This window comes from Anguilla rostrata, chromosome 3 (assembly GCF_018555375.3).
Source record: "Anguilla rostrata isolate EN2019 chromosome 3, ASM1855537v3, whole genome shotgun sequence".
Lineage (NCBI taxonomy): Eukaryota > Metazoa > Chordata > Actinopteri > Anguilliformes > Anguillidae > Anguilla > Anguilla rostrata.
Window position 1 is genome coordinate 67,179,460 of NC_057935.1, and position 22,507 is coordinate 67,201,966.

At 44.4% G+C, this 22,507-nt stretch overlaps 3 non-coding genes across 3 annotated transcripts; all 3 read right to left on the reverse strand.

The window, feature by feature from the left end:
* Positions 1-15,517: 15,517 nt before the first annotated feature.
* Positions 15,518-15,599, reverse strand: trnas-aga (transfer RNA serine (anticodon AGA)). Its single transcript has one exon. It is a non-coding gene; the product is annotated as a tRNA-Ser (tRNA).
* A 3,978-nt stretch (positions 15,600-19,577) lies between these two features.
* On the reverse strand, positions 19,578-19,659 carry trnas-uga (transfer RNA serine (anticodon UGA)). The gene has a single exon. It is a non-coding gene; the product is annotated as a tRNA-Ser (tRNA).
* Positions 19,660-19,835: 176 nt separating this feature from the next.
* On the reverse strand, positions 19,836-19,917 carry trnas-aga (transfer RNA serine (anticodon AGA)). Its single transcript has one exon. It is a non-coding gene; the product is annotated as a tRNA-Ser (tRNA).
* Between the last annotated feature and the right edge of the window lie 2,590 nt (positions 19,918-22,507).

The window sequence follows — 22,507 nt, forward strand, 5'->3', positions numbered from 1 at the left end:
ACGATCTGGGTGTTGGTGGAAGGAAGGAATAATTACAGCGAATAACATGTTTAAAGCCAGACTTCAAGGAGGAATAAATTAACCTCTCATTATGGCCAATTATGTTACACAAACACACACCAGTCATTCCAGATCGGGGCTGAACAATGTTATTGCTGCTATGCATGTGTCTGTGCATGCTGGAGTTATTGATGAGATTGTTTAAAAAAATGACAGGTATTAACTTCAAAGCACCCCCAAAGTTTTTGCATCGTTTCCGCAGGCTGATGTGTTCTCGCGTTTTTGCGAAGCAGTGAAAGGAGTCGTACTGAGTCCTGCTGAAGTGTGTTTTTGCAGGGCTGTGTTAAACCGCCAGGGTGTTATACTGCTGACCAACGCTCCCTGGCCAGCCTGCACGCCTCCACCCAACCCCACCCCGCCCTATTTCAGTCTTTCGCCCCTTGTCCCAGTAGCCCCCCCCCCCCCTCCCCCGGGACATGTACATTCATATTATTTACGCTCATACCTGCTTTATTATTCGATTTCACATTTATCATACATTGTCAGTGGTCAGTTCATGGTCTCCACATTGTCTGTAATTTTCTAAAAATTAGAGGTGTAAAAAAAAAAAGAAATAAAAAGGCTTCAGTGTGGATTCAAGCGCATTGGGTCAGCTGTCATCGTTGTGAAATTCGTGGAGGCACAGGTGTAGTTTTTCCCCCTCCGTAAGCTGGAAGTCGCAGGCCTGATCAAAGGCTTGGCCACGCATTTGTCCCTGTAGGTGCGAGGAGCCACCTCACTCCGGGACAGATGTTGGCGCAAAGGGTCATGGGAAGGGAACTGCGAGGAAAGGAAAGGATCGGGAACTCATACGCAAGAAAGCTAATATTTACCCTCCTCTCAGCGCAATAGGAATAAGTTAGCGAGGGCGATGAACACGTCTGAAAATGGTGCAACTTTTAATGACCCTGGAACACGCCGCATGGAAGATTACAGAATCCGTGCTGAAGAGAATACCGACTGTGTGGTCATTCTAAAACGCACACTGCCTCAAGGACTGGTATTTTGAAGAAAAAAAAAAAACATTTCTCGTCAACCATTCGATAGGTTTTGTTTTTTTTTTTTTGTTTCGTTTCGAATAGCGTTGTGACAAGGCCATAACATTTCTCACGTTAAAACGAAAAATATTTTTTTTAAAAACACGGAGTGATGCTTTCTGTGAGGTACGTGTCAAAAACGCGAGCGGGTTGCGCAGGTGGGCTGTGTCGTCAGCACATTCGGACAAAGGGAACTGTGATCGGGGGGCGGGCAGTGCGACCGTTTCCAGCACTCCCGGGGGGACGTGTGTGCGGTCGAAGGTTTTTCGGTGACAGGGATGAGACGGATGTTCAGTCATGTTCCGCTTACTCACCGCTTTTTCGTCTGCTGGCTGAATTTAAACCGTCCACACCCTTACCCCTACCCCACCACACCCACAGCCTGCCCCCCCCTCCTCCTCCTAGTCTCTGACATTACATTGACTCTGCGATCTGAGATGGGGAGGTGGGGTGGGGGGACGGAATTGGCAACAGAGAGCTTCTTTCATAGCTCGGAGTCAGGCCCATAAGACATTAATCAAAGGAGACCCCAGCTGATCAGTCACAGGTGCCTCTCCCAGGCCCAGACACTGAAGGCGCAGGTGTACTACCTGCACTACCTGCAGTACCTAACTCGAACGAATTAAAATAGCAACTGCGGACAAGCTCTTTGCTGACTGGCAGTTTTAGTTTTGTTAGACCTGGGCCTGTAAACCGCTGCCTATTTTTTGGCGACAGAAAGAGTGAGGTCCTCCCAAACGCTTTTTGGGTTTCACACCACAGTTCACCTCTACACGGTAAACCCATATCGCAGATAGCTCAGAGTAACGGCTGCAGGAGCATTGGGCGTTGGTCATGGAGTTCGAGCTCAGCGAGATGTCGAGAAAAGTACTCTCCCACTGTGCACCAGTCCAGTGAAGATATGTGTGATGTAATGCTGTAAAAACATTCTCCATGAATAAGGATATTAGCTAAAGAAATTAACTTGTCTATGTAATCAAATAAACAACACACATTATTCAGTCGTTCTATGCACGAGTATCTGTTTGTCTACTAAACCCCACTGAAAACAGTTCTTAACATATTTGCCTACTGAATATGTGTAATGAAGCTGTCTGACAAGTAATTCTGACAGGAGCCAAAACCAAGGTGATGTAAATTAAAAAAGAAAGTGATTCTTTTTAATTCATTTAAGGAGACCTTGATCCATAGAATAGGCATTATCAGTAGTGGAATATTCCTTTAGAAATTATTTTAAAAACATACTTGTTCAAACTTTCTTTTTGGTGGAAATCTATTCCCAGACCAACCAAAGTTTTTACTGATATGTCATGCTGCTTTGTCTTCAAGCAATTTTCTAACATCTGACATGTGTCCGGGTAAAATTGAGTGTTTGTTGTTAATTATTTTTGTTTTGGATCATTAAAAAACAGACCAGGCTGTAATTGTGTTTTACCGGCAGTGTGACACACAAAAACATGCACACACGTTTCCTTATTTTAAATCGTGTCTCATACGTTATAGCTAGCAGCTCATTTAAGCCTAAAGTTGTCAATAAAACTACGGGTTAACTAAACACATAGCCGTAGTTTTATTGAAAACTTTAGACTTAAATGAGCTGCTAGCTATAGCCTAATGTATGAGACACAATTAAAATAAGCCAACGCAAATCGGCCACAAGACACATCACTGTTTGAAGCGAAGTTTTGAGGTTTATTGAGTGAAAATAACCGCAGTGGAGACAGGCATACATTTTCCAGATGGTAACTTACTGCCCCGGGATCGGTTAGGAGGCGGGGCTCGTAAACCAGTAAGCGTGTACGGTGACACGAGCGCCGAGGAACGTGGGAGGGGATGTTGCTGTAGCAACCGAAAGCAGCGCACTTCGGATATACTTTCAAACTATGCCGGAAGTCTTGAGAGTGTCTGTCAATGGTGCCATAAATGGAAACTGGGGAAAGCTCAATTGCAGCGCAGTATTTTTAGAACTAAATCAGCACATTAATTAATCTAATTTGGCTTGATCCCCGAAGATTAAAAATGTACAATTTGAATAATTTTTTCCGCTCCATTTTATTCCACCTCTTCCCCCCCCTTTTTTAGTTGATGATAAATATTACACCAGTCTTCAATATTTCCTTACTATGCAGGATAACATATTGCGAATAAGATAATCACTTTCCACATGCTTTTGGGACGAATGAGTCTTCCGGAGATCCACGTGAGTAGATTACATATGTGTGTTTAGGATTGTCACGTAACGTAAGTAGGGCTGCCTGCTAACGTTAATCATTAACATCCCGAATGTTCTTACTCACGAACTTGGAATAAACAGCTCCAAGCTCTCTCTCCAAGACAAGCAAAAAAAAAAAAAAAAAAAAGAACTAATAAAATAAATAAACACATTTTAAAACACGCTTGACTTAGAAGGTCTTGTAGAGCTATGCTGGTACGGTGGTGCGCTCTGTTCCTGAATTAGTCATACATTCCTGTCTAGACAGTGGGTCTGGCCTGTAGGATCTCTGGTAGGGGCATTGAGGAGATGGGGAGCGCTTCCCTTCTCCCAGAAGACGAGCGAAAGAGAACCCCAGGGGCCCGGTGCTTAACCCCGAATGCAAACAGCTCCAGTCACACACAGGGAGGGGGTAACCCGGCAGGAGGGTGCATGTTGCAGATTAATTCAGTAATGGGAGACAGCACCAACCCCTTCTTCACTGGGGGGTGATTAGAAAGGATTAAAGAAAGGGACCCCTTTCTTTAACCCAGCACTCAGGGTGTCACAGTAAGGCCCAGCGGTAATTAAAATGAAGAAAAAAAAAAAAACACGCCCGGTTTCATTCACAAATGGTCCGCCAGCCCTCGCCCAGAACTGGCAAGTCTGAGTAGCGTCTGTGAAACCCCAAAAAACGCCTGTGCTCGGTAAACCGGGCTCCGGAGTCTTCCCGCCAGGCGGTGCTGAGCAAGACGTCCCGACCTGACCGTCGCTGTTTGCTGAGGTGTCTGGGCGGGCGTGCTACCGACAGGTCAGGATGGCTGCCCGGAGACTCGCAGGTAACCCAAGTCCTTTCGGTGCCAGAGACACTTTAATGATTTCCTGTGAAATATGCCGCTGCTCACCTTCTCTCACATCCACCCCCCCCCCCTCCTCCAGCAACGAGCAGACACTCTCCAGAGCTATGTTTGTTAATTACCATCACTTCGCCAACACCAATCTTTAACCCTTCAAGGTGTAAGGTCACCAATATGTGACAGGAATGTTCTTAACTGAACATTCTAATGCTGATGTAACAGCCACTTACTGGCGACTGAAAGCAATGGAGTTCTATAACAATAACTTGGAATTTTGAATAAACATTCAAAAAAAAGGGTTAAAACATCATTAGTAGTCAACGATTTGAAGTGACATTAACTTTGTAGTGTAATTAACATTATTCAGGAGAAAAAATCTCCTTCCACCATCTGTCAGTTTAAAAGAAATGCAATGCTCAACACAAGTATGCAAATCTGTCCTGCACTACATGATAATCATTATATCAGTGGCTATGGTGCATGGGTATGTACAAATAACATCTATTAAAAACACTCTACAGTCGTGTCAGTGCACATTCTCCCACACAGGGTCATTAAGAGCTTGTTTGCACAACCTTGCAAATAAAGAATGACTTTGGGATTTGGGGATGCAAAAATAATAAATCAAAACTTGAAAAGGTCAGAGATAAAGTTTCCGTTGGAATTCAGCCAGACTAAAATTAAAGGATTGTAAACAGATGATAAATAGATAAATGGAAATAAAAGTTTACATTTGGCGACGGAAATGAGTCGACTGTCTCACACACAAAAAAATAAACAGCTGTTTGTGTTTCCACTCGTAGTTGTCCAGTTCTGTATATATTTTACAGTGAGGCGGTGTCTGCAGGGAGGTGACGTCCGTGATGGGAAACTTCATAATCAAACAAAGTGGGTGAAAAGGACGTTAAAGTAATGGGGGATTTGTTCTGATCTGCGTTCACTCGGTAGTTTGGCTCCTGCAGAGCAGTTTGTGCCCACAGTAACTTGGCATTGAACAGTCCTGGCATATATCGCCTCCGTCAAAGTAAATAAGCTCAGAAGTAAGGCATGCGGGTATGTGACAACTCCATGCCGGCGGGCATCTTCGCGCAGCGCGTCCAAATGGTCTCAAAATAAACCTGCACTGTTTAAAAAAATTTTTTTTTTTAATTTTAAATGTTAACGCTGGGAGCAGAAATATGTTTTTCACCAAGTCTTCATATTTCCCCTCCCAGTTTGGAACCCGTGCAGAAGCTAAATCCATCTTTCGGACGAAGCGCTAGACCGAGGTCCTGACTCAGCGTGGTCCTTGAAGAAGCCGTGACATCTTGTCAAAAGAGTAAGGGTTTTTCCTGGCGTTCCCTGGTGAAATTCCCGCTCTGTCTCTCCCCCAGCTGCCACCAAATCATCCCCCTGTGTGCTACGGGCTCAGCTGATGTGTGCCGAGCGTTCTGGCGCAAAATGGCCGCCGTGCATTAGCTAGGTGGGTGCTACACACTGGTGGTGGTCGAGGTGAGCTTTCTTCCTCATCACTGTAAAGCACTTTGAATCTACTTTCAGAAAAGCACTATATACAGTAAATGCAAGGCATTATTATTATTATTATTATTATTATTATTATTATTATTATAATAATAATAAAACAGAGGTTGTAGTATGCACCCATGACATATTGGCCAGTCAGACTGCATCACTTCTCCAGGCCCTGGGAGAATCGAGTCAGTGGCTGAGGCGTGGCCCCACCATTACCCACAGAGGAAACTTCTCTCTCTCTCTCTCTCTCTCTCACTCTGTCAGCGAAGGGGCGACCAAATCAGCTCCGAGATTGGGCTGTGGTTCCAGGGGTGTGGTGATCACTGGGGTAGGGGCACGTGCCGCACGTTTCCTGTCCCGTCCCCGCCACACAGGACCGCCAATAAACCTCAGCCCCTCTCTCAAAAATGTGACACACCTTTTTTTCATATCGCTCTGTCCTCACTAACAGACACTGCTTAGCCCCTCAGTTCGGCCTGGCACATGACGTCACCCTGAAATGCTGAACAGTCTTATTAACTGGATATTTGTAATCGGGATCAGGGGTGTCCAACTGAATCCCAAGGGGGCTGCGGTGTCTGCGGGTTTTTGTGGTTTCCTTTCAATCAGCTGCCAATTAAGGCCTTGAGAACAAAGAGTGTGGATTCCTTAGAAAATCAGTGACTGAAACGAAATATGTGTGCTGAGAACACCCCAAAAACCAGCAGGCACTGCGGCCCTCCAGGACTGGATTTTAACACCTGTGCAATAGAGGACAGATGCAAAGGTTTGTCTGACAATGTTTTGCATTACATTACAGGCATTTAGCAGACACTCTTATCCAGAGCGACTTACACAACTTTTACATAGCATTTTTTTATATTGTATCCATATATACAGCTGGATATATACTGAAGCAATTACAGTTAAGTACCGTCAAGGTACACGGCAGTCTTACCAGAATCGAACCTGCGACCTTTCGGTTACAAGCCCAGTTCCTTACCCACTGTGCTACACTCCGTCCTATGCAGAGGTGGATAGTTCAGGGGTCAGTAAGTAAAAGTTCTGCCGTGTGATTCTTCCACCCTTGAACTCATCCAGCCGATTTCACTGATTAAGGTCTACCTCCTCGCTGAGGAATTGTGCTAATTAGCCAATCCAGATGATTGCAGCAAAATACTTGGGAGGACTTTTACTCTCTGAACCTGGATTTTCCACCTCTGATGGTGTCTGACAACTCTAGCTCCTTTGAGTTTGGACATCTGGCCAGCAAGTATTTCATTTTTAAAAACATGTCAACTTTATGACAAAATAGCTGCCTTTAGCCACAACATATTACAAGGTGTTCAAATCACCATGACATTTCCATACGCTCATCTTTGGCATTTCTTGCTGACAGCTGAAGGCTTTTATCTCTATAGGGTGGGTCGTCAGGGTGATGAGATATACTTTGAACAAACAGGGGGAAGTACAGTAATTTGGGTTGGCCCTTAACCATTTCAAAACCACACACTTCTGCATATGCCAAGAAGTGGTCATTTTGAAACAGCTGTTTTCTTACGCAATGAGGTCAAAAGATCCAAAAGTTCACAGCTCAGATGTTCATAGCTCAGATGTGGGAAAAAATCTGAAACTCTGATTATTTGCTTGAAATCAGTAACTGTTCTTCATGCCCCATATACTGTACGTATGCACCAATATCGATCCACCTGCTTTTATATAATCACTGCAGACGACACAGCTGCTCATTTTGTATGTATTTAAGTAAGCAGGTCGCAGGCACTCTGCTTGGTCTCCACGGTAACAGTGTAATGTCTCTGCCTGTACGTACCAGTTTCTCATTGGGAGTAAGACTCTGGGACAGTTCCGTGAAGGAGACAGTGCATTCACTCCATACAGCAGAAGTTGAAAATACAGGTCCAGAAAGTAAAAGCCCCTGCCCCTGTATTTTTTTTTTCCAATCGCCTGGATTTGCTAATTAAGAAGAGTCCTTCCTCCCCAGTACTGTGTTCCAATAACCTGGAATTGCTAATTAGCACAATTCTTCAGCGAGGAGGTGGAACTAATTAGCGAAATCATCTGGCTGAGTACATGGGTGGAGGAAACACACGGCAGGACTTTTACTTTCTGACCCCTGGACTTTCCCCGTCTCCTACACAGCTGCTCATTTCGCCTCCAGCTCCACGTCTTCCTACACCCACCTCTACAGCTGTTGTTTGAGCTGAGGGTTGAATACTGGATATGATGCCTCAGGTCTGTTATTAAACTACAGCAGGGATTCTGTGAGCGGTAGGAGGAGCACATACTCTGCACCCGTGTGGAGACAAGTGCTCGAAAAAAAAAAAAACGTGTCTGTTCAAGCGTCAAAAAAAAAAAAAAAATCGAACCATTTCTCCATCTTTTTTTCCCCATTCTTTTCTTGTCCCTGGACTTCCCCTGGCACACTCATAACAAGGTAAGCAAGGTAACCGACTTCAAACACGGGGCTTTCGAGCAGGAGGTGAGCGTGTTTCCGAAGGGGGGGAACACTGTTTGCACTGGGACACACCACAGCGTTTAATGACCGTGTCTAGAGGCAAGTGCTGGGCACGTCTATGAGGCCGCTCTTTTTAGAGTGCAACACTTTTAGGGTCTTCCCTTGTAGCTTTCAAGTCTGGGGGGGCTCGCCAAATATGCTTGACCTGACTTGAGTCTGGGAGTTGGCGGGAATGGAATTCTCCGTGCCACCGTATCCACCGCCAAAGCCACATCAGTCGCCACGTGCCCTACGCCACTGCCCTTAGCGACAGCGTTTAATATAGACATTTTACATCGTTTTTCCCTGTCCTTTATAATGTTTATGCTCTCCGTTTAAGGCTTTTGTAATATTAAATACCGTACATCTGCTTGAAATATAAATGTTTTTTTGTTTTTTTTTAAATAAGAAATTAACCAACTGCCGCAGAACTTTTAACCACACGTAGACACAGTAAGCCAGACATGCTTCACCGACAAGGCTCCTTTTGGCTGATGGAAAATGTTAAAACAAACAGCTGTTTTTAAGAAACTGTGACCTTCCGTACGCCGAAGATATTTCATCACCTCCCTACCACTTTTTCTCACCCATTCCAAAAACAAAAGACAACGAATAAAAAATTACACCATTGGTGTTATCAGATCCTCAAATATTCCTCTGTCTAAGATGGTGTACAGCCAACAACCTCAACTGTAAAACCACTTCCCCTCTTGAGTGCATATTAACAAATATAAACAAGCAATACATAACCTTAGAACCACAATGGTCATAATTTATATCCTACTTCAGTTCCTGAAAGAAGTTACTATAGGCCTGTGGTGCGATCATATCTTCACCGGTCCCTCATTCAAAAGTGGTTTAGAGCCAATAACCAATGTCCTCTTGAGAGTGTAATTTTATATTTAAAATGAATACTCATAAAACCTCAGTGATAATTATTTAAATTCCACCCTGCAGCTGAAGAAATGAGATTCACTAGAGCCCTGTGGTTAAGGTTTGGGCAAATTTTATTTGGCACCTGTGTCCCGCCTCTTTCCCTCCCCTACCCTGGCCTGGAGTTTTCCCCCATCCAAAAAAACAATCCTCTCCCCCAACCACCCTGGTCCGGTACAGACATGCGGTAGATTCCGTGTCTGAATCTGAAGTTAAAGCCCCCCTGACGTCATAAGACTCGCTCGCACGCCTCGGCTCGGCTCAAGGTCGGAAGGCTGTGTGTGATGTAATCGGCATAATGAACCCGGCGGGTAATAAATCAGCTGAACTCCTCTTTGAAGTGGAATGGAGGGCAGCTCCTGCTCCCACATTGTAGGGCTCGCGTTCCTGTCCAGAGAGCAAAAGGGCTTGTTGCTACAGGCATACGTAGGTTAGTTACCCTGTCTACCGGCATGTCAAATGAGAAGCCACTCCTGACACCTTATCGCGCACGCAGACGGAATGACTCAGGGAACGGGGAGACTAGGATGATTACTGCTCAGTATTGTTTTTTGGAAAATGCCAAACATTTTAAGCATGTCCTCTGGGTAGACGTTTTAGTTATGGGGAAAATACTATTTCTCAAATGGAAACCGAAATGAATCATCAGCCGATGTTTGATACCCGATGTTGTATTGTGCGCCTGATAAAAAAATATTCCCGACACAAATTTTGTCCTTGTTGATAATGATTTAATTCATATTTTCTATAAATGCTTTTATAAGCATTGTCACGGACTAATTGCTGTCCGCAGAATACAAATTTGGTAAGTACTAATTTATACATAGGCCACTTTACAGATTATAAATAGGTCGAATTATACGAATAGGCCTACCTCATTCAATATCTTGCTGAACGCTATTTAACATTAAACATAATTAAATCCTTGATCAATCACGAGGTTACTGCCTGAGAGGTCACATGATTTGCAGCGCTTCCGCCACCTGTTGAATAACATAGACCTCTTTGTCAGTTTCATTATGAGAATGTTCCTGCTCTGCGTAAACTAATGTTCGAATATTCACCCTTCGATGATACCAGAGCAGTAAATATTACCTATCTCACATATTTTACAATGTTTTAAATAATTTGGCAGACGTGTCTCGTCTCACGAAAGGGAAATCGGATAGGAGGCAGGTTTTAGGGAGGTAACGCAGCGTAAGAACAAACTTATCTTTGCGTGTTTCATTCATCGCCAAGAAGCTCGCTTTCCTCGGACGTATTCAACAGACATTGCGATAAACTGACCTGACCCCTGAAGGAGAAGTTCCCTCCCTCTGAAAATACGTGAGAACGAAAGAGAGAGCGAGCGATACAGCGATTGCTGGCTGTGACTAACCAGGCAAGGTGATTTACTCTCTCTAGAAACGATTTCTCTGTGGACCAGGCCGCCTGTGTGTTATTCTAGCATATGCTTTCGTGCGGTTCTCTGTAATTCTGATGTGTATTATTGTTTCACCGTTTTCTGCAGACAAAACATGTCTTACATAACCAGATGGATCAGGCAGATCTAAAGCGAACCTTAGTCGCCTCAGAAATATCAAATTAGAGACCATCTGGATTGTTTCCAAAAACTAAGGACAAAAACAAATATTTTCCTTCCATATTATGTCTTCCCCCCACTGCTTACGTAATCGCGTGTGTAATATGGCCTGGTAGCTGAGTAAAGTAACAGAAGTCTGGACCGCGCGACAGGTTTGAGGACAGAATTAACAGATCCTCCGGTCTGTCTAGCGGAGTAAGCCGCCAGCGTGTCTGATTTTGGAGTGCCGCCTCAACCAGTGGTCTCGACCAAAATTAAAGTAAATAAAAATAGAGCGTTTAGAGAGAGACGTCATGATCTAGAACCCGTATGTGCAAAATGAGGGAGTTCAAGGGGCAAGTGCATTATCGTGCAAATATGCTGTCGAATTACAAGTATTCAGTACTGCAGACAAGCAAACAGACAGCCAGGTTGTACACTCATACAGTGCAGACTGTCTGTCTGCTAAAACAGACCAGGTGGACTATGTGAAGGTGATACAAACATTGCTGGCGCAGACACTAAGATGGACTCATCGTCTTGCTGTGACCTCTGTGTATCATTCACACCCGGCCCAGTTACAGACATACTGAATGAAAGTGAAAAGAGCTATCACGGTTACTGACAAGGCTGACTTGATATTCTGTGGAGCCAATGTAAACAACATTTTTGTACTGGAAAACAGCAATTGGGGAACTGGTGGAGTTGGGGCTTCCTCCATGTATGGGCATCAGTAGCAAGAAGCTGTAGCATGAGCAAGGCAGTAGCTATGAATTGTCAGAGTATATATATATAGCATATATATTAACTAATTAAACTTTAAAAAAATAAATAAATAAATAGTTACACTTCGTATCCTGACCTCCATCGGGCCTAGGCCCGGGACGAAGTGTCCCAGTTGTTCCCTCCTATCTGTGACCCTGATCGTGGGTCACGTGACCTCAGGACGATGATGCCTGTGCCAAATAATGCAGCCCTGTGGGGCGTGGTGCTACGCTAGAAGGATACGTTTTTTTGAACACCGTTTTAAAAAAAACAGAAGGTCAGCAGCCGTTTTTAAGTCTCTCAGATATTTCCCCCCAGTTATGTTCAGATGCACATAAGAGCTTTCTGATAGGACGGAGATCGTCCAGGCCCTCCTGGGATCGTCCTATAGGGGCTGTACGTACAGATGTATCCACTATCGCCAGTTGGATCAGGCTGATCTAGTCTCAGTCTTGAAGCACTTCCTCATCTCCATAAATAAGCACAGATAATTTAAAAATGCAGACAAAAATATTGCTGGCACCGCATGTATATATGTGCAGGTCAGCAACCCTTTGACCTTTAAGTTATTTATACATTTTTTTTTTTAAGTTGGCAGATTTTTCTATGAATTGTCCTTTGTCTCTTGTGGTCAATCTTTTGTGGAAGAAAAAAGAAAAAAAAAAAAAACCTGAAAAACGTCCAGGCAAATAGTTTTTAATTGTTCATATGCAGCTCTCTTTGGGCATATGGGAGCTGTTTTTGTTTATAGTGGTTTGTTTTCTCTGTGACTTTCCCATGGTGCAGTGGAGGCAATGAACCACAAAGCCTTTCCTACCACCGCATGGGCTTGTGCATCTTTATTACCAAACCTCAAAGGCTTGTGGGCAGGGATGGGGGGGATTTAACTCATCCAGCCACGACTTCCTGTTACGAAAGGGGGGAATGCCACACTCCTCGAAAAATCCCAACCGTCAGCGATGTTTTTAATTTGGCAAGTTGCGTTAGCGGTCTGAAGGGTTTATGGTACGGCACGTGAGATTCTTGGAAAAGCTTTGCTGGACCCTTCTCGCGTACAGCCCCTTTGGACTGAGCAGGCTGGAAATCGTGACTCTTCAAGCAGAAAGGATACTGCCAAGGACCGAACTGTATTTGATAATACTAACATTATTTTACTCGGACTTTAACCAGCACATCAACTTACTGTAAACTGAGATTTTAAACTGTGTACGTGCTGACATTGGTCCAGTGGGATACGTCAGATGAGATGGGCTGTTCCATCTAGTTAAACCAGCAGAAACTTAAAAGAACATTTGGATACAGTTGTTCAAAGAAATTAATGAAGCTAGACTATAAAACATCAGCATTAATTTAACTGCAATTAAAAGGGACAGGAATTTCTAAACCAGAGGCCAGCCTAACAAAGGGTAGTGCCTGTGTTTGACTGGCTGCTTACTACAAAGTGAAAGCGGCCATCTTCTTCATACGTCTGATCACATGACATCCATATTTCATTGCGAGGAATTTAAGTTCAGGTTGAGCCTCCTCAGACTGTAAAGTCAGTGAAGTCAGGTCCCTTTAGATCTTGGCAAAGAGGTGCACATCTGACAAATATAATATACACAATACAGCACTAGTTCAACTAAAGCACAGTTGGAATGATCCCAAAGACCCTGTTGCACTCAAACCAGAACCCATTCGGAATGATTCACTTGTTTTACTCCAGAGTCTTCAGATCGAATCGGACTCTTAGACCTTGGCTCTGTGTGTCAGGGGGTTTGGGGGCAGTTGCCAGTTCACATATAATCCAGAAGATTCATATGCATACGTTGTGCTGTGAATAACCTGGAATAAACAGGCTGCAGCCAAAATGGCAATTTATGTCTGTCCGGATATTGGAATCATCAGTTTAAGCAGGGAAGATTCTTCAGGCAGTGTGTGTGTGTGTGCGTGTGTGTGTGTGTGTGTGTGTGTGTGTCTGTGTGTGTTTGCCAGACTACTTGTACTATATATTAATATCTCTAATTAATATATCTTAAGTTTACTGGAGAAATTTCATTTATCACCGCTATGATAAGAACTACAGAAAGCACACAGTTTACACAGTGATCTGGGGGCAAGTTCATCCACTTGAGCCTGGGGCCGCTGCACGGTTTCCTGTCTTGGCGGCGTGGAGAACGAGTCGGTGTGCAGCCACTGGGTTCGGATCACTATTCTGTGCACATCAGCGTATCCTAAATCTCTTCCGGACTGAAGGAGAAAACAGAGCGAGCTGTCGTTTATCTGAAAGGGTCTCCGTAGCAACTGTTCTCCGTGGAGTTCCCCTGTTCTCGGAAGGCCGGAGCATGTATATATTCATAAATATTCATGACACATTTTTCCCAAATGATACATTTTCACTTTTTTTTTTTCTCTTCTTTTCAACAGGTAATTAGAGTGGCTGGGTGGTATTGCCATCAGTATTCAATTTACACCTCAGACATTCCTTATCGTCCATGGTCAGCCAAAATCCAGAACACACACAGGTTGGCCCAACCCCCCTCCCCCCTCCCACACACACACACACACACACACACACAACTGTATTTTTAGAAATATTTTCCCAGTTCAGGGTCATTTAAGTTGACCAGCCGTCCTGTGGAAATACCCCAGGACTAAATAAAAACAAAAAACAAGGCTACCTGCGCGTGTGGAATTTGGGAGGTAACCGTAGAGAGAGAGAGAGAGAGAGAGAGGAGGAGACATGGAGGAGAGAGAGAGGGAGGAAAGAGAGAGAGAGCGAGGGGTTAATTTTGCTCTGTAAGGAAAGCGATGAGGTAAGCGCTCTGAGAGAGAGAGGCAGCTGGAGGAGCAGCCTGGACGTCTCTCAGACACGGCTCAGGAGTGACAGGTCCGTACGCGCAATCAGCTCTTCAGCGGCAGAACCCCCCCCAGCCCCAACCCCCACCCCCACCCCCACCCCCCCCATCCGCATGATGGACTACCCTCCACATGACTAGTTTGGAGACGACTCTCATCTGGGATACGATATGGTATACGATAAGGCCGGGTGGGGGGTGGGGGTGCAAATTTATTTTAAAAAAGTGTTTTTGTTTTTCGTTTCTTTTAATTTGTTATCAAGGTTTTGTTTCCCTGCAGTGTGAGTCGGGTCCGGAGGAGAGACGCGGTCCGTCTGCTTTCGCTCCTCATTACCCTGATGAATGGCGCGCAGGAGGTCAACACCTTTACTTCTGAGAAATTAGGACGAGCGATCTCTCAAAGTCGATCTGCCGGAACGTGGGCGATGGGCCGCGGGTGCGAACACGGGGAGCGGTGAATGGGCGCATTGTTAAAACTCGGCCTTGATGTTTATTGTTATTGCTGAGATATTAAACAGGACCCCATGATGGTGCCCTAGGGAGCTTTTGGGAATAGCCGAACTACCACTCCATCGTTTTTCATGGGTACGAGCAAGGGGTCTGGAGATTGTGTGTGTGTGCGTGTGTGTGTGTGTGCGTGTGTACATTGGTGTTTGTGTGCATATGCATGAGTATGTATTAGTTTATGTATGGTCATACAATATTGCATTCACATCTCTCTACTACACGTAGTTGGCAGGATTCGAACTTGGGCAGGGAGTCCCCAGCTGATTTTTTAGCCTACCCAGTGACACATTTCTAGTCACATCCAGAAACATAACTGTTCTGACATCCTGAAGCAAAGTTTTAACCTGAAAAGTTTTTCCAAAAACGCAGCAGGCTGGGGGTGTGTGTGTGTGGGGGGGGCTGGGGGATTGAAATGCATAGACCCTGAGAACTGCAATCCTCTTGGGGGTCTGGGGGCATGACCCCCCCCCCCCCCCAGAATAATTTGTTTTTAATGAACAGCTGTGTAACGATCGTGTCTGGTGAATTCTGGTGAAGTGGAAAATACTTTGGACTACTGAGTACATCTCAATCACAACATGAAATCCCCATCTTGATTGTATTAAATTATTTTTCTTATCAGCCCTGGGTGGGGGGGGGGGGGAGTATTGTAACCTCTCTGGTCCCAGGTGTAATTAATTTCATAAAAGATAATCGGTGTACAAAAATGCTTGATAATCACGAACAAGCCTGACCACCTGAAACAACCCTGCTAATATTACTATTACTCCTAAAATAGACTCCACGTAGTCGGCAGGATTCGAACCTGCGCGGGGAGACCCCAATGGATTTCTAGTCCATCGCCTTAACCACTCGGCCACGACTACCTACGTCAACAAGGGCCCAGCTGAAGCCTTCCCACTCTCTGAAGGATAGCTGCCAGAAGTGAGAGTCAAACACAACCCTCCAGAAGAGACTCATTCCGGCTCATTCCAGTTGCTTATTTTATCCATCCTTGTCTACTCGGCCCTTGCCTGACTCGGAAATTAATTGAGGTCCACCATCTTCAAGGATATTCCAACCCGTTAAATGCTCCCCGGAGGAGCTAGGAGTGAGGAGCTAGGAGGCTCCCGAAGGATGCTTGAGCAAGGAAACACAAGTACATCCTTTTGCTGAGGTGTTTTTTATTAACTGCGTGACATATAATCGACCTGTGGATCCACCTCTCCCTGTCTGCCACGTATGTCTGTATAACATGATGTAGGGTCCTCAGGTCTCGCCCATTCCGATCTGACATTGGGGCAACATTAGAATGGCATTATGGGAAAGTAGGAGTCTGAGGATGGTGATTCAGTTGTGGAGATCCCCGTTCCTGGAGGGCATGCATGCATTTCTATGCAGGCTTTTGTTAGCGCCAGCCATGCTGGATAAATTAGCAACACATTAGCTTACATTAGTGACAATAAGCTCAATTTGCAAAACATCCACAGCAGTTCACTCATATGAACTCAGGAACAGTCATCAGCTGTAATTTCTGTACTACTGAATAACAGTACTGAAAATGTTAGATCACATAAATGATTATGGTAATTATATGTCTAAGAAAAGAATTTGTCACAAAATTTAGACACAGACATAAGTGTCCAAATCGGAGATTCGTCACTTCCGAATCTCCGATTTTAATCCTTTATTTTCCATATATATATATAAAAGTGAGTTTCCATGGTAACAAGACCCTGTATTTTCCTGGAGCACAGAGCCGGGTGTGTTCGTTCTGGAGCCCTGCTGTCTGACTGGCTGTTGGGGCATTGTTTGTCTAACCCCCTCAGGGGCACAAGTTCAGCGCAGGCTATCTCTGTCTGCCATCTTCCACTCTCACGCCAGAACCAGACTTACTGGACCTTGTGTGGGGTCTACCCAGTTTCTAACTGTACATTAATGGATAAAACAATAAATATTTTGTTTTACACATAAATACCCAGCCTGCAGAAAATGCGTGGACCTTAATGCAGCACCAGATCAAAATGAGTCATCATCTCAGTTAGCACAAGATGGCTGCTCTGGCTCTTATTATGGCTTAGAGATGGGGCGTCGAACTCCAGTCCTGGAGGGCTGCAGTGTCTGCAAGTATTTGTGGTTTCCTTTCAATCAGCTGCCATCAAGGCCTTGAGAACAAGGTGACTTAAGTCAATCAAAAGCCGCGTTTCCACCGCAGGAACTATACCCCGGAACTAGGAACCTTTTGAGGAACTCAGTGCGTTTCCACCGCAGGAACTAGGGTCTAAATTTAGTTCTGGGGGCTTTGTTTTACCCCCCAAAACGTTCCTGCTCGGGGGGTAGTACTTTCCGAAAGTACAGGAACCTTTTGGGTGGAGCTTGCAGCGCTGAACATTTCTGATTGGTCGAGTACTCGTAGCATTTGTGTTGTATTTATTTTCCGCCATTACCCGCCATGTTTGAAAATATGCAGCGGCAAAACAATTTATTTTCATAATAACTTCAAATCAAACTTGTATGTTATGCGGCGCAGTAGCCTACTTTTGGTTATAGCCTGTCAACGTCTTGGAATTATAACGTGTGCTCTTCTGTTCTTTTCTTGCTTTAGTATTCGTTTTATAAAATGCTAAGCATTCGTGCTGGGACAGCATATTACGTAGGCTACCAAAACATTCAAACGGATTAATTCGGTTGCTGAATATTTTCTTCGGATTTTCTTGTTAGCCCGTTGTAATTGACTCAAAACGTTTGATACAGTTATTTGAGGTATGCGGTAGTTCTGCATAATTAACATTGGTGATACAGTACAAGCAAACTGGAAATCACCTTCCGCACTTTTTATCCGGGTAAAATAACAGGTTAATTCTAGTAATCTTCCCTTTAGCTTTTTCAAACTGCCGTAATTTTACTCAATTTTACTGCCATTTTTCAATTCCACGAAAAGACCAGGAAGACTATGGACTCATTTATGATGCATGGTTCGCATCTGGAGGGCACACTTCAGCCGCGTTTCCACCGCAGGAACTATACCCCGGAACTAGGAACCTTTTGAGGAACTCAGTGCGTTTCCACCGCAGGAACTAGGGTCTAAATTTAGTTCTGGGGGCTTTGTTTACCCCCAAAACGTTCCTGCTCGGGGTAGTACTTTCGAAAGTACAGGAACCTTTGGTGGAGCTTGTAGCGCTGAACATTTCTGATTGGTCGAGTACTCGCAGCATTTGTGTTGTATTTATTTTCCGCCATTACCCGCCATGTTTGAAAATATGCAGCGGCAAACCAATTAATTTTCATAATAACTCAAATCAAACTTGTATGTTATGCGGCGCAGTAGCCTAGTTTTGGTTATAGCCTGTCAACGTCTTGGAATTATAACGTGTGCTCTTCTGTTGTTTTCTTGCTTTAGTATTCGTTTTATAAAATGCTAAGATTCGTGCTGGGACAGCATATTACGTAGGCTACCAAAACATTCAAACGGATTAATTCGGTTGCTGAATATTTCTTCCGGATTTTCTTTGTTAGTCCGTTGTAATTGACTCAACGTTTGATACAGTTATGTGAGGTATGCGGTAGTTAACTTAATTAACATTGGTGATACAGTACAAGCAAACTGGAAATCACCATCCGCACTTTTATCCGGGTAAAATAACAGGTTAATCTCTAGCTAATCTTCCCTTTAGCCTTTCTAATGCAGTAATTTACTGCCATTTCAATTCACGAAAGACCAGAAGACTTGGACTAATTTATGGTGCATGGTTCGATTGGAGGCACTTCGCTGCTGCTAGATAACTGAAGAAAGCAAACGGTGGCTGTACCACTAACTAAATTTACATTTACTCAAAGTCCAGAGTTTTCGTTCTATTCTTGTCATTTGCCATTGCCTATATGAAATTGTGGCTACGAGAGTAATACAAACACAAATGTTTACAAACGGTGCATGTTTTCTGCTGTTGTGCTAGTTATCTATAATTGATGAGATATATGAATCATAATCAAAGTAACCATATAGAGTCATGTTGGTAACGGCAGTGAATAAACCCTCGGGGTGTCGTTATTAGAAATATGGCTTGTGGTAGTTGGGTTCTGAAGAATCATATGTCAGACGATGCGACAGTTCTCTGTCAGTGAATTGCTTCTTCGGGTACTTTGCGTGGAAGGACAACCATGGCTGAGCCTTTGTTCTAAGTATTCTGGACGAAAGTTCGGTTTGGAAGCTTACTGTCAGCTGCAAGGAAAGCAAACGGTGGCTGTACCACTACTAATTTACATTTTCCACAAGTCCGAGTTTTCGTTCTATTCTTGTCATTTTGCGATTAGCCTATATGGAATTGACGACGAGAAAGTAATAAAACAGCAAATTGTTTACAACGTGTGCATGTTTTCTGCTGTTAATGAATGTGTTTGAGAGGATATATGAAAATCAATAAATACAGAAGTAACCATATATAGTCATTGTTGGTAACCCGTTGTATATAAGTGGAATAAACCCCTCCGGGCTGTCCCGGTTATTAGAAAATAATGTAGGCTACTTCGGTGGTAGTATGGAGTTACAGAAGAAATCATATGACAGATGGACCGACGACAACGTCAGTGGGCTAATTTGCCTAATCTTCGCGGTACTTTAGACCCCGGTGGAAACGCAGACAACCATTGGCTGAAGGAACCTTTTAGTTCGTGGTAAAGTAGTTCCTGGGACTGAAAGTTCCGGGTAATTTTGGTGGAAACGCGGCTAAAGACTTGTGCTGAAATACACCCAAAGTCTGTTTTATACCCCTGGTTTAGAAGGAGTGACGTCGTCTCTGTCAGATTCAAACCAACGCCTCCGGAAGAGACTGTATCACTCTTAGCCATCCAGACTCAGAATTAAAGAGCGTAGTCGGCAGGATTCGAACCTGCGCGGGGAGACCCCAATGGATTTCAAGTCCATCGCCTTAACCGCTCGGCCACGACTACTTGCATGTGGTGTTTTAGTAGTTGCTGTCAGGAGTGGGACTTGAACCCATGAAGCCGAAAGAAAGAAAATGTCACATAAATACCGCACCTGAGAATAAAAGCGTCTTAGTTTAAGTCTTTTCTGCAGAATACATGAGGAAGTCTGCAAATATCACTTGCAACTAAAACACATAACACGTAGTCGGCAGGATTCGAACCTGCGCGGGGAGACCCCAATGGATTTCTAGTCCATCGCCTTAACCACTCGGCCACGACTACTCTCTGGTGTTTGCTGTCCATAGAGGAAATGTTATTCTTCACACACATCCAGAAAACCAACAGTTCTCACTTTCTGACTGGCTGGGATTCCAAACCGCGTCTTCTGAAGGGACTGCAACCTGAACGCAGCATCATAAACCACTTCGAGGTCCTAGGTCCGTTCTCCGTCTACTTTGGTGGGACCCGTCCAACAATCCAAGAACTCAGTGACTACCTTGGGTTCCACACTGGTTGACCAGTCTCCTTTCTTTACCCACACTCTCCTGAGCTATCACTAGTATTCTACTCCTCAGTTACATTCAGTTACTTCAAAAAAGCATTCTTCCTCATCCCTTCTCGACCCAGAAATGGATAGCTGGCCGCCATCCCACAGAAGATTTGAATTGCATAATAAATAATGGAAGGAAACATGACCTTGTTTGGCTTCTTCAGTGAAGGATACCAGAATCTGTAGGCTTAGTATTATCCTGTCTGCAAGACTTCAAGTCCCATGAGGCTTTGCCTGATGAAAACAATTGCGCCCTATGGCTGTGGAGCCTTGTTTGAACATGAATATGGTCTTTATCAATGATTACCTTTATCAACCCAATCACTCAGGACCCCTGTGATGTGATCATTGCCTTTCGTAAAGCCCATGGACATAAAATTTGGTGCAAAACGCACTTAGCCGGGAGCTAAGTCCTTTTTTTTCATCAGTTCCAAAGACACAGTGGGGCCAGTCATGGAAAGATGAGGAGAGAACTATGGATAGAGTGACAGAAGAGAGGGAGACTCCCCAGGGAAACTTCCCAGCAGGAAGTCTTCCAGACACGGCCACCGTGGACTCTCACCACCACCATCTTAGCCCAGCTGGTCATCGTGGGATGTTTTTTTTTTTTGACCCATTACAAATTTGTTTGAGCCGGCGATAAAAGAAGACTCAGGACATATTGGGTCACTAGCCCACAGTCCACCCACCCAACTCCCAAACTGTTTCTTTCTTTTGGGGGGGAGGGGAATTCCCCGGCCTCATTCTGTCATCCTGGTTACAGGCCCATGGCTTGTGAGTGTCCTCAACCTTATTTGAATTACTTCTGAACAGTTATGATTTTAAATAGCATTATACATGGTGAAATTCCCGGGCCCAGGACAAAATTATGTTATCATATTGTTTCTGGACCCCCGAGACAATAATATTTACCACAAGTTCACAGACCATTGGGCCCCCAACCCCACCCCACCCCCCTCCAGGGCCTAGAACAACATATCATGTGTGGGCAACTACCCTTTGACCTGCTCGGTGTATCTTGTGGATCATTTCTGTTTCTGCGTGACGGAATCAGAGAGCAGTGCTTGCGGGGACACATTACCCGAAAAACAAAGATTAAGCAAAGTTTGAGCTCATCGGAGATGTGGAGATCTGCCGGATGCGTACGTACAAGCAAACACAATCACGCACGCGTGGTTCGGCACGTATTTTAAACGGCACCACGGAGAGGACAGTCGGTCTTTTTTCCCCAGTGGAATTTGGGGCTGACCTTGTGCCAGTTTTCCGGCCACGCCCTTGAATTTACGTCCGCCTCTTTTAAGAGAGTCGAGTACAGAAGAGGTTGGTGTTAGACCTGTTTGTTTACCCTCGGTGTGTGTGTGTGTGAAGATGAGAGGTGGACAGCCGCTTAAACTGGCTTCCAGAGTGTTTATTTAATTCCCCCCTGTGGGCACACTTGCCCCCCTGAGCCCTGGTGCCATTCAATCTGTCTGTTTACGAAACTCAAAGTGCGCCATGTAAGAGTCGAGGAAAGCGGGGGCATTAAAATATTTTTTTTGCTTCACCGCAAAAAAAAAAGGTAAACGAAACATTAATATTTTAGGACAGGATGTTTCTGGGGATTTATTTTTGGTCGGGAAGATCTGAGGAACAAGGTACAGTAATAGCCGCATGTGTGCTAGCTTATTGGATGTATTCTGTTTCCCTGTTTATTCCAGTGAGCAGCTTCATACTGGCAAGAAAATGCAACACCAAAAACAAAAAACCCAGTAATAGAAGGCACCGAAATGCACAACTAAATGTCGGTCACTCTTTTTAGAGCATAAAATCTCCACAGTCTCCTCTAAACTGAACACAGCAGAACTGTGATCGCTGCTGCGTTTGTTGTGCTTGTTGTTATCTATTATGCTTTGTGTCTGGAGGACCAAACATTTAAGTCTCTGATGTCTTTGCAGTCCAATCGCTCAGAGGCTGCAGAGTGCCTGCCTTAACATGCAGACTCGGTCTGGGATTTCCGGAAGTCCTCATTTGTTCCCCGCAGTTTGATCTGCATCAAAATCCTTTTCAACACAATTTGAATGGCTCTCTTACCGGGAAGTCTGTAGAATCTGATCCATGAGAATACGCTTTTCTCCTTAAGCCCCTTTCAACAGCCCCGAGGCGTGGGGTGAAATACATGCGGTGTGGTGTGTAGCAATTGCTTCATTTCGGTCAATAACAAGAAACACATGGCGCTCGACAGGATAAGCCCCGATGATTACCACGGTAACAATTAAACCTGAGAAAATGTGAGGGGCAGCCCCACCGGAGGACACAGGAGATGAGCGGTTGGTGATGGGACGT